Raw genomic sequence first — 14,534 nt, 5'->3', positions numbered from 1 at the left:
GAATGACACATTTTTACAAATGTATAGTTTTGACTGGTGTGCTGCAAGATTGTGCCGTGACTGAAAGAAGGTTGAGAAACGCCAAAGCAGAAATCACAAAGTTCCCTTTTGACTCACTAAAAATCCATTTGCAAAACGTCTGCACAGTACTTGACCTTTATAACCATTTCTGTCCCGGCCAGGGAAATGTACCCTCTCCATTTGTCCTGGTGATCACCATCACCGATCTAGAGAATGGAAGGAGAGCAAACATTTTATGGTTGTCACCACACCGGGAGGCGAGGGGATTTCTTTCAATGGGAACACACATTCTGGTGACAGATAGGAGTGGATTTCCCTTCACTTTACAGAGGTTTCGTCTCATTTTCTGTGGTTGCTCAAGGATCAAGAAAAAGGGAATTTTCCACAATGAGACATAGATAAAGAAAAGAATGGGTTCCCTTTCCTATTCAAAATGTTTTAAAAATGATTGGCTGGGAAAACCATTTAAGACACAAAAGTAGCAAAGCACAAATCATAACGCACATTAAGGGGACTTTACTAAATGGTGCAGACAGAATCTGGGGCAGCTGTGTATGACAACCAATCAGCTTCCAACTTTCATTTGTAAAGCGTAACTGAACCAGCTGATTGGTTACCATTATCAGCTCCTCCAGATTCTGTCTGCTCCAGTTTCAGTAAATTGCCCGCCCCCCATTGTATTTTCATTACAGTGTGTAACTTACTAGTTTTAAACTACCAGTTATTTACTAAATGTTTTCCCGTATCTGTTTGTCATATTCTTAGTGTAAGACAACGCACAAAGATGATTGCACAGGTTTGTACAAATCTAGGAAACAAAGAACAAAAAAGGGCGCCTCCATAGTGTAAACATGTAATTTAATAATAAAAACAGAAATTTCTGTAAGTACAGCCTAGAGCTGCGTGTTTTATTATTAAATTACATTTTTACACTATGGAGGCGCCTTTTTTCGTTCTTTGTTTCCTAGATTGGCGGTCTATTTGACCTGTGGTAGCTGCCTCTTTCATGTTTGCCTTATTAAGCTGCCGGTCACCTTGAAATTGAAGGCGCCGGTATTTTTTCCTGTTTGTACAAATACCAATAAGAACACATCCCTGTACAGGATCATGAGGAAGACAATGGGGGTACGTCTCGGAGCCTTAGCCCCCCATTCACAGATTAGCAGTTTAATGTGCATATTGGTACGCAGAAACTCGCTAAACATTTTTAAAAAATGCTTTTCAATATAAGCCGTTCGCACTAGGGTGGCAACCGCACAGTACAAAAATGTGCATCCCTCAAAAAAGTCCTAGCGTGATTTTCTGGACAGATTCCACGTTGGTGGCTTTTACTATAGCCGCACAACGCGTGGAATCTGCTTGTATGTTACGTTTCGCGCGGCAAATGCTATCGCTGTGTGTGAATGGAGCCTTATCTGTTTAACGAGTTCTCTCTCTGCCTCCCGCATGATTTTTTAAAAATGTTTAGTGCATTGAAACGCGCTCAACATAAAAAAATAATGCTTTTTAATGTGAGCTGGTCGCACTAGGGCAGTGTTTGTGCGGTACAAAAACGCATGTCCCACATTATTAATCTTATATAAACTTCCAGGACCGGGGTGAATCTTATTTGCGGCTGTCAGATCATAGTAAAAACTTTCTAAATATTGGGGGAAACAAGAGGACTGTCACTTTGTCCTAAAGAGTCTTATTTTAGAGTCCAGTGGGGCAGGTTTAGAACCTCTGTCAGTTCCCCATCGGAGTGACTTCTCCTATCCTCCAGTGCTGGTTGGGGTTGGGCCTTAACCTACCTGGCGGTAATCCTGAGTGTGGCTCGTGGTTAATTTTCAGTACCATAAAGCGGTAACCCTGAGCCACACTCGGGATTACAGCGTAGCGTTACTTACCTTGTCCCTTGAGCCGCGCTGTGTCCTCCAGCCGATGCCGGCATCTGTCTTCCATCCGCGTCGCAAGGGGGCGGAACCGGCGGGAATTTTAAAAGTAACAATAACGGAGAACAAAAAAACATTTAAAAAAAAGGGGAAACAAATGAAATAATCAGACCGCCAGGGAGGTTAAAGAACAAATACGGGGTATTTTCAGTGCACACACATTACTATTATTGTAGTGTTTCCCTTCAAGCAATTTGATGTAACACATATTTTTACATTCTCGCTTGTCCACATTTGTATAGATTCTAGAATTTGAGGATTAAGCACTGGATGGAGATGTGTATTTTGCTACAATCACGCAGTCACTGCTTCATCCACAAAGGGAATGCTTTGATTTCAGACCCATACACTTCTACTACTGTGAAGAGCAGTAGGAGGATAACAAAAGTAAAATATAAAGCAGGACCTGTTTATGGAATGAGTAAATATGATGAAGATAACTAAACAGCCACTTATAAGTAGAGAATACACGGGTAGATTTTCAAACCAACGTTAAAGTCCCGTCACAACGTTCGATAACGCCAACCGACACTTGGTGATTGTCGGTTAAAATTTCGTTTGATTTTGGTTTATCATTTAACATTTGATTTTGGAATGAAAGGAGTTTCCTGAATGAAAACCACATTCATGGTTACAAATTCGTTCAATTGAGAACATTTTCCCAATATGCTCCTTCTGAATCTTTCAGTCACTGTGGTTTGATCGATCTTCGGTTTCACCGCATTAATCATTAGAAAATTTAATGCACGTTCAAAAATCGATTTTGTTCAAAATTCTAACCGTGTATACCCAACTTAAAGTGACATTAAAGTATCATTTATTTTTACCTCCCCCAATGTTAATGTCAGCACTTACATTAAATGATATCTCTTAATCCGATCTTCCTCTTCTGTCCTGTCCTTTCCAGCCTTCTCTCCAGCGCTGCTGCTGGTCTCCGATCCAGCGCTGACTTCTCTGTCCTTGCTGGCACTTCCTGTCCCACGGTGTCTGCATGCGGGTGCACGCCGTCCATATACTTACCTTGTGTCTCTCCTCATCTCCCGGCCGAAAATCTCAACTGCGCATGTGCCCGCCCCAAGATGCTTTGCGGCCGCCCGAGAATTTTCGGATGGGAGCGAGCGGCGAAGACAGGGGTAAGTTTAAAACGCTTTTAAAGCGTTTTTTTATTTTACAGTTTTTGCATATATCTCTTGCTTGCTAACAGTAGATATATGCAAAAATAAAACCAACCCTTTAAGAGACTTTTTAAGTCATGCCCATGAGCAGCCAAAACCAAGATGCCGGCCATTACCTGTACTGGCCCTAAAGAGCCTACTGTATGCTCCTCTCTGGTTTCGTTGCACTTGGATTCTGGGGCCTGAAGTTCCCTCAGCTGCCAAATGCCATTCCACTGTCAAGTCAGAATGTCCTGATTAGATAATGAGGCAGACTCGCTGGGCGCTGGAATGTCATGACGTCATGGAAAGTTAGATCCCAGAAAGAAGGTGAAAATGAGAGCCAGGCAAAGAAAAAAGGCTTTTCTGTTTATAAGGGTAAAATACAAGCAGACATCTTGTGGAATTCAACTGTTGGAAGCAGATTTCTTAACCTTTCCACCACGAAGGAGCCATTAAAGAACTCCAGGAAAAAAAAACCCTACCCTTGTGGCCGGGCTACCCCCGCACTGCAAGGGAAAAGTGCTAATTTTGTCTAGGAGGCTCAAACAAAGCTGATATACTCACCAGTTTCTCGCTCCCACCTGGCTGCTAGACCTGTCCCCACAGCCTCTTCTCCCCTGCACTCTAGGAGTCTAAGGACAGGTGATGTCATCATGTCTAATGCAGGTCCATAGAGTGGATTTGACATGAGGATGCCGAGGGACATTCCACAGCTGGAGCAGAGGGGGAGAGGGCTAAGTGCTGACCTCAGGTGAGTATACCTGCTTTATTTGAGCCCCCTAGACAAAACAAGTGCTCAACCCTTACAGTGCTGGGGTAGCCCCACTGCAAGGGTACATTTGAATTCCAGAGTTCTTCTTTACAGGTGTAAGGAGCTTGTGTGGTCTGTGATTGGTTCAATAAAGCCAAGTACGAGTCAATTCAGCGTGTGGCTATCATCTTCATATACTTGAACAGTGTGTAGTTTGCCCCAGAAAGCCAGTACCTGAAGTGGAGTGGATAGAACATATGTGTCTAGAGGAAGGGCCATACTTTCTCATGGGAAGACTGTGTTCTACCAAGGGGTAACCCCAAGTGGTGGTAGTGACTTGCAGCTCTATTCCAAGAGCCTTGTGGTGGGAATTCCTGCAGGTCAGCGCTGCCTATAATGCCCACAGTTATTCCACTTTTATAAAGCACAACACCTTCAAATGGGTTTCCAGATTCAAAGAATTCCGCACGCAGTCAGTATCAGTGGGCAACCAATGGCCAAGGAGGACTTCCCAGAACCTGGAAAGGTCGACGTCGCTGGAGAAAGTCAATCACAAATCAATGTACTTCTGCTTTTATTTCTCTCTCTGTTCTCCATCAATCAATCCAAATGGTATTAAAAGGAATTCCATGTCTATATGACAGAGGGTGGGGGAGAGGTTCCAGCACCCACCTCTACCTTAAAGTGACATTAAAATTAAAAAAATGCTTTTACCCTCCCCCCCAATGTTAATGTTAGCACTTAACTTAAAATGATGTCTCTTAATCCGATCTTCCTCTTCTTTCCTGATATTTTCATCTGTCCTTCCAGCGGTGCGGCGGCTCTCCGATCCAGCGCTGACTCCTCTGTCCTTGCTGGCACTTCCTGTCCCACGGTGTCTGCATGCGGGGGCACGCGTCTATAGGACTTACCTTCTGGCCGAAAATCTGAACTGCGCATGCGCCCGCCCCAAGATACTTTGCAGCCGCCCAAGCAGTTTCGGATTCTCGGGCAGGAGCGCGCAGCGAAAACGGGGTAAGTTTAATCCTCTGCTAAAGCGGGGATTTTTTTTTTTTTAACCTTTTGCATATATCTACTGCTTGCTAGCAGTAGATATAGGCAAAAAAAACCGGAGGGTTTAATAACCCTTTAACAACCTGTTCACACCTAGGTGTTTTTCAGCAGTAGAAAACGCGCTTCAAAATACCCAACACAAGAAAGTCCCATGACTTTCAACGGCCCCTGTTCACACACAGCAGAAAAAAAAAAAAGCTTATTTTGGCTGTCTGCAGCTCGATTTTCCCCATAGACTTCAATGGAAACGGGCAACAGAAGCATTTTGCACATTTTCACGAGCGTTTGTCCATTGACCGCAATGTCTCTCAAGCTGCCAGCAAAAAACGTGTCTTTGTATGTGCCTGTCTAATGCACACAAAAATTTGCAAAACGCACATAAACATGCAAGAAACAAAAAAAAAAAAACTTGATAAGAATTCACATAAAAGCAATGATGCCTAGGTGTGGACGCCCCCCCCCCCAGACGCCCTCTGTGCAGCCCATACACATGGATAGTACAGCCCTGATTCCACCCATGCAAGCAGTGCGCAGTACATGACATGCCCCCCCAAGCTCCCGGTAATACAGACACACGATGGATTCTATTCTAGTCACATAGGATCAGTACAAGGCGCTGTGACACTCACCCGATCTCGGTGACTCCGCTACCACTATGACAGCGGCATTCCCCAGGGGAAATCACGAGGTTCTCCAGGCCAGCCTCCTATCACTCCCCATACTGAGACATCTGCAATGCCGCCGCCCGCACACTGGGGACACTCCTACAGGTGTCAGCCGCCATTCAATCGGCTCACCTTGAACGGCATTCAGAAAACGCCCGGCCGGGGATGTTATGACACATTACCACGCCCGAACCCACGTGGCTCGTTAAAAACACACGGCTTAGTCACTTGTTTGCTGCTGAAAGGAGCGGCCGAATATCGTGTGGGCGGGCAAAGGTTGTTCTTTTTCATGTAAAGCCCAACTGTTCCCTCCAAAACACATGAGCTGCGCTCATCTACATTCATCAACCCAATTAACCATTGTTCTCTATGAGGGGAATGGATCAAAACTGGAGAAGACTGGGAAGAACAACACAGCACTCTGATGACTAAAGGGAGGACATAGATCTTGGCAAACTTGTCCTGACAGAAAGATGGAGGCTGTCATTGCTGGTCTGTTTTTGAAACTGCAAGTTGACCATTTGTCATGCCAACTCAATAAATGTGACATATTTTGAGTTCCTAACCCAGAAGAGAGAAAGTTAAGAGCATACTTGTTCCTGAACAAGAACTCAATGTGAAAGGGGTAGGGTGACCGAAGGCCAAGCAGCATGTTCAGAAAGGAAGGCCAGTAACATCGAGCCCGACACACTGCATAGGAAGCCTTGCAGAGCGAAGCAAAGCTGTCAGGCACGGAGCTTCATATGCAGTGTGTGACCTGAGTGCAGCCAGATGATAGACTGCATCTTCAGCCAATCAGATGACGCGAAAAAAAAACAAATGGACTTTGCATCATGACGCGCGGGTTTATATGCAAGCGTCGATTGGCTGAAGATGACATTGTTCATCTCGGCACAATCAGCTATGTGAGCTCTCGCAACCTGACGTGCCAGAGATAAAATGACATGACACACTGCACGTGAAGGTCCAGGAACCACCGCTCCGCCCTGCTTTGCGTACAGTGTGTCACATGGTACTCTCATGTACATAACTGCAAATCAGTCATTCAAGTATCTAAAAGGTTGATAAGGCTCCATTCACACATGAGCAGTTGTCCGTGGCTAAATTCGGCCAGCCGAATACGCGCGGAGCGAAACTGCACGGCCCGCAAAATAGTCCAAGCGCAATTTTTTTTTTGGACGGATTCTGCACGTTGGCGGCTATATAATAACCGCAAACGAGCAGAATCTGTGTGGATGAAAGATTTTAGCATTTGCAGTAACGCGCAGTCTTCCACACGGAAAACTGCGCAGGAAATGCAAATGGAGCTTGAAGTATCTAAACCTATTTATTGCCATGCTACGCTTACCACACACACACGTTACAGTCTGGTTGTAGACATTCCAACAACCATAGGGTGCAAGGGCCTGTCTGACTGGATATTAACCGATTGGAGAGTTTAGGCTGGTCCTCATATTATATTGTTTTGGTAAATCTGATATATCTCCCAATCTCCAAAGTAATGGAAATGTTCCCTTAGTTGTCACCAGAAAAACTGTCCCCATTAATAGATTTGACCTCTATTGCTGTTCTGGTGACAACGCACAATCTTGGATTTTCTCTCAATTTCATTCCAGGTGGCAGTGGTCACCATTACGGCTGCAGCTAACAATTATTTTCATAATCGATTAGTAGCCCGATTATTTTTTCAACTAATCGATTGGATGCATAAAAAAAAACAATCTCTCTCTCTCTCTCACCAACTAACCGATAATGAGAATAGTTACCAACTATTCTCATAATCGATTATCATTGATTTCATCGATTAGTTGTTGCAGCCCTGGTCACCATGATGCATAGAGAAGGTGAATCTCCCTAGTAGGGGTTCTAACTGCTCTTCGCTCTCTCCTAAACTAAATATGGAAACATTGAATTTATATACAATATATACAGATACAAGAATACTTGTCTAGTGCTATTTCTGCCTTGGAAATCATTTTTAGACGGTGTGCTGGATTCTGATGCTGCATGGCAGACACATGTATGTAAGTGTAAAGTAGTATTACACTTTTTTCTTCAATAATGAATCCTAATCAAACAAATATACATTGCTCAGTAAAGTATTTGTTTACATTTCTACCCAAACACAGTCATCATGTTTCAGAAGAGCTCCAACTCTTAGCTCTGCATCCCTGAACTTCCTATCAAGAACAAGATCACAAGGAACAGGGCAGTCTTCAATGGCTGTTCATCTACTAGCTTAGAGAGGGGAGAGGCTTGATTTCTGTGCCTGTGTATTTGTGGAGACACACACAGCTTAGGAGCACACAAAAGGGTGGCTCTATAGGACCCTGCAAGGGAAAGAAGTAGGGGGTTGACCGATATCGATTTTTCTGAACTGATACCGCTTATGGGCCGATAACCTAAATCAGCTACCGATATTTTGTTTACATGCAGCTACGCCAGCTGAATGTAAACAGCAGGCAGTCGCCTGATATTGGCTGACCACAACCCCATTTAATCTGCTGTACGGTCGCACGTCTTCCATCGAACAAGCAGGCTGGAAAACCCGCCAGGAATCGTACGATTCTGGGCAAGTTAGTGGTCTGCTTGTTCGACAACTGCCGAACAGACCGGTGTGCGCACGCGCACACTGACCCTTTGCAGTCATCGGAAGCCCGCCCCTCATTGCGGTCATCGGAAGCCCGCTCCTCATTGCGGTCATCGGAAGCCCGCTCCTCATTGCGGTCATCGGAAGCCCGCTCCTCATTGCTGTCATCGGAAGCCCGCTCCTCATTGCGGTCATCGGAAGCCCGCCCCTCATTGCGGTCATCGGAAGCCCGCCCCTCATTGCAGTCATCGGAAGCCCGCCCCTCATTGCGGTCATCGGAAGCGGGCTTGCGATGATCGCAAGTACGATCTGCCTGTCCAAGATGGGCAGATCGTACGTTTTTTTAACTACTTTACAACCCTCGCAAGACAAAAGTCTTGCAAGGGTTGTAAAGTGTATGGGCACCTTAAGGCCCCATTCACACTGAGCGATTTATCGCACGATTTTTGCCGCGATATCGCTCTATGTAGCTTCTACAATCCATTTCAAATGGAGCTGTTCACATCTCGCCGCTCAATATCGCTTGTAGCTCGTCGCTGTAGATTGTCGCTACCCTTTTTTCTGCAGATTTCGAGAGATTTTGCTCCTGATTTTATACAGCCCAATAGGAAGATGTCGCACGACGTAGCGCGACAAGTCGCACAATATCGCACATATAAAAATCGCGCGATTTTCATGTCGCTCAGTGTGAATGGGGCCTGAGGCTGCCAGCTCTGTTCCTAGGTAGATTTACTGACAGGTTCCTTCGATCAGCTGATTGAGGAATGCCAGCCAGGAAGCGGCACCCACTGTGCAAATTTCACACAGTGTTTATTATGGATATTATTGTTACCTTTTACCGATAATTTTACAATTCTGGAATATACGCCCCAATTATCAGTAGATCTTTAGACAGGAGCCACCCTAAGGTGCCGGATACTAAATCTTTTAAAGTGGTACTAAAGGCTGGATGTTTTTTGCCTCAAAGCATGCTCTGCATTAGGGTAAAAAAAAACACCAAGTAATTTTCTGTCTTCTCCACTGCGACCAGGACACTCGGCGCTCCCCAAACTTTCTGGTTGTAGGGGAGGGTAGTGAGGGCAGGGAAGCCATAGGCTCCTTCTGCTGTCGGTCACACTGTGACAGAAAGAGTGGGGGCGTGGCATCTATAGACACAGCGCAGCTATCTATAGACACACCACAGCTTGGAGCGAGCATGCATTGGGTGCCTCCACAGCCGCCGGCTACAGGATGGAGGCACCTGTAAAGGGGGGAATAAAAAAAAAAAGTGTATTAAACTAAGTCTGATCCCCATAAACAGGAACATTTAAAAAACCTCAAGGAGCAGCATCCATTGTAAGTGATTTGCATTTGAAATGGATGACAATCCTTTGGACTGTAATATGTAGTAATGAGAGGAAATAACATGGCAGCCCAGAGCAGGTTCTTCTACTGGCATCTCCTGTGTGTGGTTGTAATGCAGAAGTAAGGAAGCAGCTTTGGTCATGTGTGAAAGAAGAAGATCCTCACCTATGTCTGCTCGGAGCACAGTGCCAGGGCTGTCATCAGTACATCTGCCATAGATCACTAATGGAGTTTATTCTACAAACACTGATCACCCATCACATCATTTATAGGAGGAGGAGGAGGAGGAGAAGAAGAAGAAACACGTGTATAGACATCACAAACCACAGAGGGCGTTCTGTGTACACAACACACACAGGACTATGAAGGACGAACACCTCCAATGTCACCCAATACACCAGCTGCTGAACTCTGTATACAGACCGACCAGGGACAGATAAATTGTAACAGAGAAGATACAAACACGACTCACATTCAGCGGGAACCCAGCACAACCATCCCGACAACTGCTTCCTTATTTTGGAGAAACAGGAAGGTTGTATTGTCACCCGGATGTACAATGATCTGCTCCATGCTGACTTCTCTGTCATCTAGATGTATGTACAGGTTATACTGACACCTAGTGGCCGATAACAAGAACACATGTCACATTTTATCAATACTCTTATTAGAGGTGCACCGAAATGGAATTTTCAGACCGAAACTGAAAAAAATAAATCGTCAGAAAGAAAGTAAACCGAAAATTATAACCTTTGAATTTTTTTTTTATATATTTATTTTTTATTTTTTTATTGTCAGTGGCTCTGGGAAAATATCAACGAAAATTTTAACCTTTGAATTTTTTTTTTTATATATTTATTTTTTATTTTTTTATTGTCGGTGGCTCTGGGAAAATATCAGGGGTCTAGACCTCTGATATTTCCCTTTTAAAATAGAAAAAGAGATTAAGGACACAGAGAGGGGAATTTATCAGAACTGGAGCAGACAAAATCTAGAGCAGATGTGCATGGCAACCGATTAGGTTTTATCTTTAGTTTGTTCAGTTAGGATTTGAAAATGAAAGAAAGTAGCTGATTGGTTGCCATGCACAGCTGCTCCAGATTTTGTCTGCTCCAGTTTTGATAAATTCCCCTCAGGGTCCTCAATCTTTTTTCTGCTGCCAATGTTATAAGTGAACAGGAAGCCTCTATACTGAGTGTTCCTGTTCATTCATAAATTGTGGCTATAGCATGCGTTACCATGTCTACAATCAAGAATGGACAGGAAGTGATGTAGAGCACTCCCTATTCATCCATATTTGGGGATTAGTAAGCATACTATGTCCTCAATTATTTACAAAACACAACGATCAGGTGATCGCTAAGTGTTTGTATACCGCTCTCTCCATCCTGACTCACTATCACAGGAGGTTGAGTGGTAGGTGTGGGGAGGAGAGGTCGGTCCCTGTGACACCGTTGACATGCCTCCCCAGCTCCACTGGCTCCATCTCCTGTGACAGCTGTCTCCTCCCCGCACCGCTCTCCATCCCGATCTGCCTGTCGCAAGAGGTGGAGCGGGAGGAGAGCTGACATTGATCTCCTCCCCGCACACCGCTCACCCTCCTGACAGTTTCTCGTCCTCCTGACGGAGGGGACACAGATCATAGCCCACCGGGGAGGAGAGAAACTAGGAATGCACCACATTTTCGGTCAAAAAAATTGTACTTTCGGCATTTTGCCCAAAGTACCATTTTCAGTTGATATGTTTTGGCAGCCGAAATTTTGGTGCATCCCTAATAATTAATATTATCATCATTATTATCATAAATATAATTATTAGGGTTAGTTTGATGCACTAAGCTGGAAGCTTTTTTCAGCACAGTCCCAATGCGAAAACAAGGCAAATTGCCTTGTTTACAATCAGCCCAGTTCCCACCAGTTCACATCATTGTACTGCTGTGGCGTGCGCTGTTTTTTTTTTTTTCTAGCACAGTGTGGTGGGACACAGTACAATCGCATAGCATAGCACTGTGGCTGTTAGAACTGAATAAAATATGACTTGTGCCATTTCATTTAAATTCTAACAAAAAAAAAAAAGAGGAAATGTTGCGATACATCAGCATTGTTCTCTCGACGCGCACCTGTGCCCGTGGGAACAATCTTTTTTTTTTATTAATAGTTGTAATAGCAATATTTCTGCATTATAATATCTATTTTAATGCTATTACCATGATCATTGGTATATTTTAACTTTTTAAAATTATTTTTATATATCTTTGGTGATGTTGTATTTCTTGGTTAGCAGTGTGTTACGGGTTGTAGATTTAGCATATAGGGCATGTTTACACCAGATGCCCAGCACAGTTCTAGCACATAGACAAGCTAACCTGCCTTGTTTACTATGAAGTCAGTTCACAACACCGCGTTGCAGTATACATGAAGTACATTTTAATTTTTTTAATTACTGCAATTTTACATCACATCACAACACACTGGGGTGCAGAGAAATAAAGGAAAGGTCACTTTGTGACATTTCAATAAAGTTTGAAGAAAAAAAAAAAGAAGGTAAACAGTGTGATGCAGTAAAGTCTGTACATTGCACTACTTGCCTTCAGCACACATCAGCGGCTTTGTGGTAGCGCACACTGATGGTTTGAATGGAGCCATACTCATCCTACTACAACTGTGTAACAGACAGAAACATAAAACTAGTTCTCAGTTAGCTTTTATGTGTTGCTTTATCTGTAACCATTTACTACACTTAGTACTCCTGCTATATGTATACCAAATGTCAATATAGCCAGATAATAAAACAGTGTCAAGTGTGCAAACCACACCGGGAAAAAAGGATGTATACAGAAAAACAAACTAATATACATTTGTGTGCTGCCTGGAAGGGTCCCCAGTCCTAATGAACAAACAGTATTAAGTATTTATTTTAAGTAGTAATAAGTGAAATAAGCCCTAGCATCTGATCAGTAAATCTTTTTCTGGATTGGATACTGTCAATATAAAATCTCAGTGCTTTGGGTTGTTCCACTTTATGTCTCATCATTTCACTCTTGATACAATAATCCCTGTTTACTGTAACCTAACCTATGCATATTAAAGTGTCAAGTACCAAAAATACTTTTGTAATACTGCTACGGTTGCTGTTCTATATGGCTACAGAGCAAAAAGAGGTCAAGCACAATTTTACAGCGTGCCGATTCCATGCCACTGCCCTTCTCCATGCCTGCCCCCATTATGAACATCACCACAGAGATATACTGTAGACCGTGTGGAGTTTACATCAGTCCCTGCCCTCAAGGAGCTTACAATCTAAGGTATATATTTTGTGATTTTTGGGGGAATATAGCCCAATGGTGAGCGCTTAAGGACCAGTCTTGAAGCCAACTTCAACATAAACAGGACAATCTTTATTCCTCTTCAATATAAATGAAACAGAACAGTTCATGTGCTCCTTATAATAATCTGCTTTTCCTCAGCATATACAATTTTTAGCACACCTCTGTGTGATACTCACACTGCTCTCTCAGCAGTGTGTCCACCAGGTCCCTTGGGTCACCAATGTTCCCCAGCCTCCCCTGGCTGTTCCACATGCATACAGCATGCACCCAAGTCTGCTTGTGGCCATGTGCCTCCTGCACACCCACACACCCACACACCACTGGCTTGACTTGACCCTCGTGTGCCTCCAGCACACACCACCAACTCTCCCTTGAGCTCTGGTCTAGGCTCTTAATGAGGCTGCTCTCAGCCACCTGACCACTGGCAACACCTGACCTCAGGACTGGAGATTTCATTCCACCTAGAACACTAGGCCTCGTTCACACCTGAACGTTTTGTAGCGCGTTCTACGCTCGACGAACGCTCTACAAAACGCTCAAACATCTAAATCCTATTGTATTCAATGGGTCTGGTTCACACCTTGGCGTATTTCCCACGCCTGAAAAGGTACATGTACTACTTTGGGACATTTTTGTTGCGCGTTTCCATTTGGATACAGCCAAGTAGCCCTCGGAAACAGAGGACTTCCATAAAAACATCTCAGAATAGCGCTGCACATCGCACATAACATTGACCTACACCTATTGATGTTATATGAAATGGAACAGCAAATAATATACAAAGCGTCTATTACAAAAGCAGGAAAGATGGATTATAAAAACTGCAACTGTATAAAACCAAATCAATTGCACTTTAATTTCTTGGAATTTATTTCATGACATCACCAATATTTCTGGTCTTAGGAATTAGTGGAACTCCAGGCAAAAATCTAAATACATTATTTGACCTCTTAAAGTAGTTTTAAACTCTCAAACTTCTTTTCAATCATGAATCCAGATCAAACAAATCTACATTGCCCAGAAAAGTAGTTCTTTACATTCTTGCCCAAATAATTACAGTCATCATGTTTCTGAACAGCTCCAATTCTCTCAGCTCAGCTTCCCTGAACTTCCTGTCCAGTACATGCTCACAAGGGACAGAGCAGTCTTCAGCAACTATCCATCTACCAGCTTGTAGAAGTCAGGAGGGATTAGGGAAAAGAGATAAGGGAAGGAGAAGCAGGGAGCAGGGGAGAGGCTTGCCTTGCTACGTCTGTGTGTTTGTGGAAACACATACAGCTGACTAACACATACAAGGGTGGCTCCATAGGACTCTGCAAGGGAAAGGAGCCACCCTAAAGCTGGATATTAGGGCCAGTGCTCAGGAGACCAGCTGATTCTGCAGGATACTAAAACTTTCAAGGGAAGACTCCATTGTAAGTGATTTAATCAGCATTTGAAAAAGCTCCGCCAGCTCACTTGCTGCCATTTGCCCCTATTCTCATAGGGGCCGAACGGCAGTGAGTGAATAGGGGCATTTGGCTCGGCTATTCTGCCCGGTACCTCCGAGTTATGTGAAAAGAATGAAAAAAATAAGTATGTAAAATAATTTTTTTTAAATGTCAAACAATAAGAAAATTCAAAAATAAATACAAATATTTAAATAATTTTTTTTATTAAAAATGAAAAAATAAATAAAAACAATTGGGCAGAGC

The 14,534-nt window shown here is 43.6% G+C and overlaps 1 protein-coding gene across 2 annotated transcripts in view; it reads right to left on the bottom strand.

The window, feature by feature from the left end:
• Nucleotides 1-10,016, bottom strand: part of XIAP (X-linked inhibitor of apoptosis) — a 28,243-nt gene extending 18,227 nt beyond the window's left edge. Inside the window, exon 1 of one of the 2 annotated variants that reach the window (XM_018558623.1) lies at nt 9,985-10,016. The gene's annotated coding sequence lies outside the window, so the exon portion shown is untranslated. Of the gene's footprint in view, nt 1-5,542; nt 5,610-9,984 lie in introns of those variants that run through there. The other variant, XM_018558624.1, reaches the window with a different exon arrangement.
• Nucleotides 10,017-14,534: the final 4,518 nt, after the last annotated feature.

This window comes from Nanorana parkeri, unplaced genomic scaffold (genome assembly GCF_000935625.1).
Source record: "Nanorana parkeri isolate BGI_ZX_2015 unplaced genomic scaffold, ASM93562v1 scaffold349, whole genome shotgun sequence".
Lineage (NCBI taxonomy): Eukaryota > Metazoa > Chordata > Amphibia > Anura > Dicroglossidae > Nanorana > Nanorana parkeri.
The sequence above is the reverse complement of the archived record's forward strand: the minus strand, read 5'-3'. Positions and strand labels throughout refer to the sequence as shown.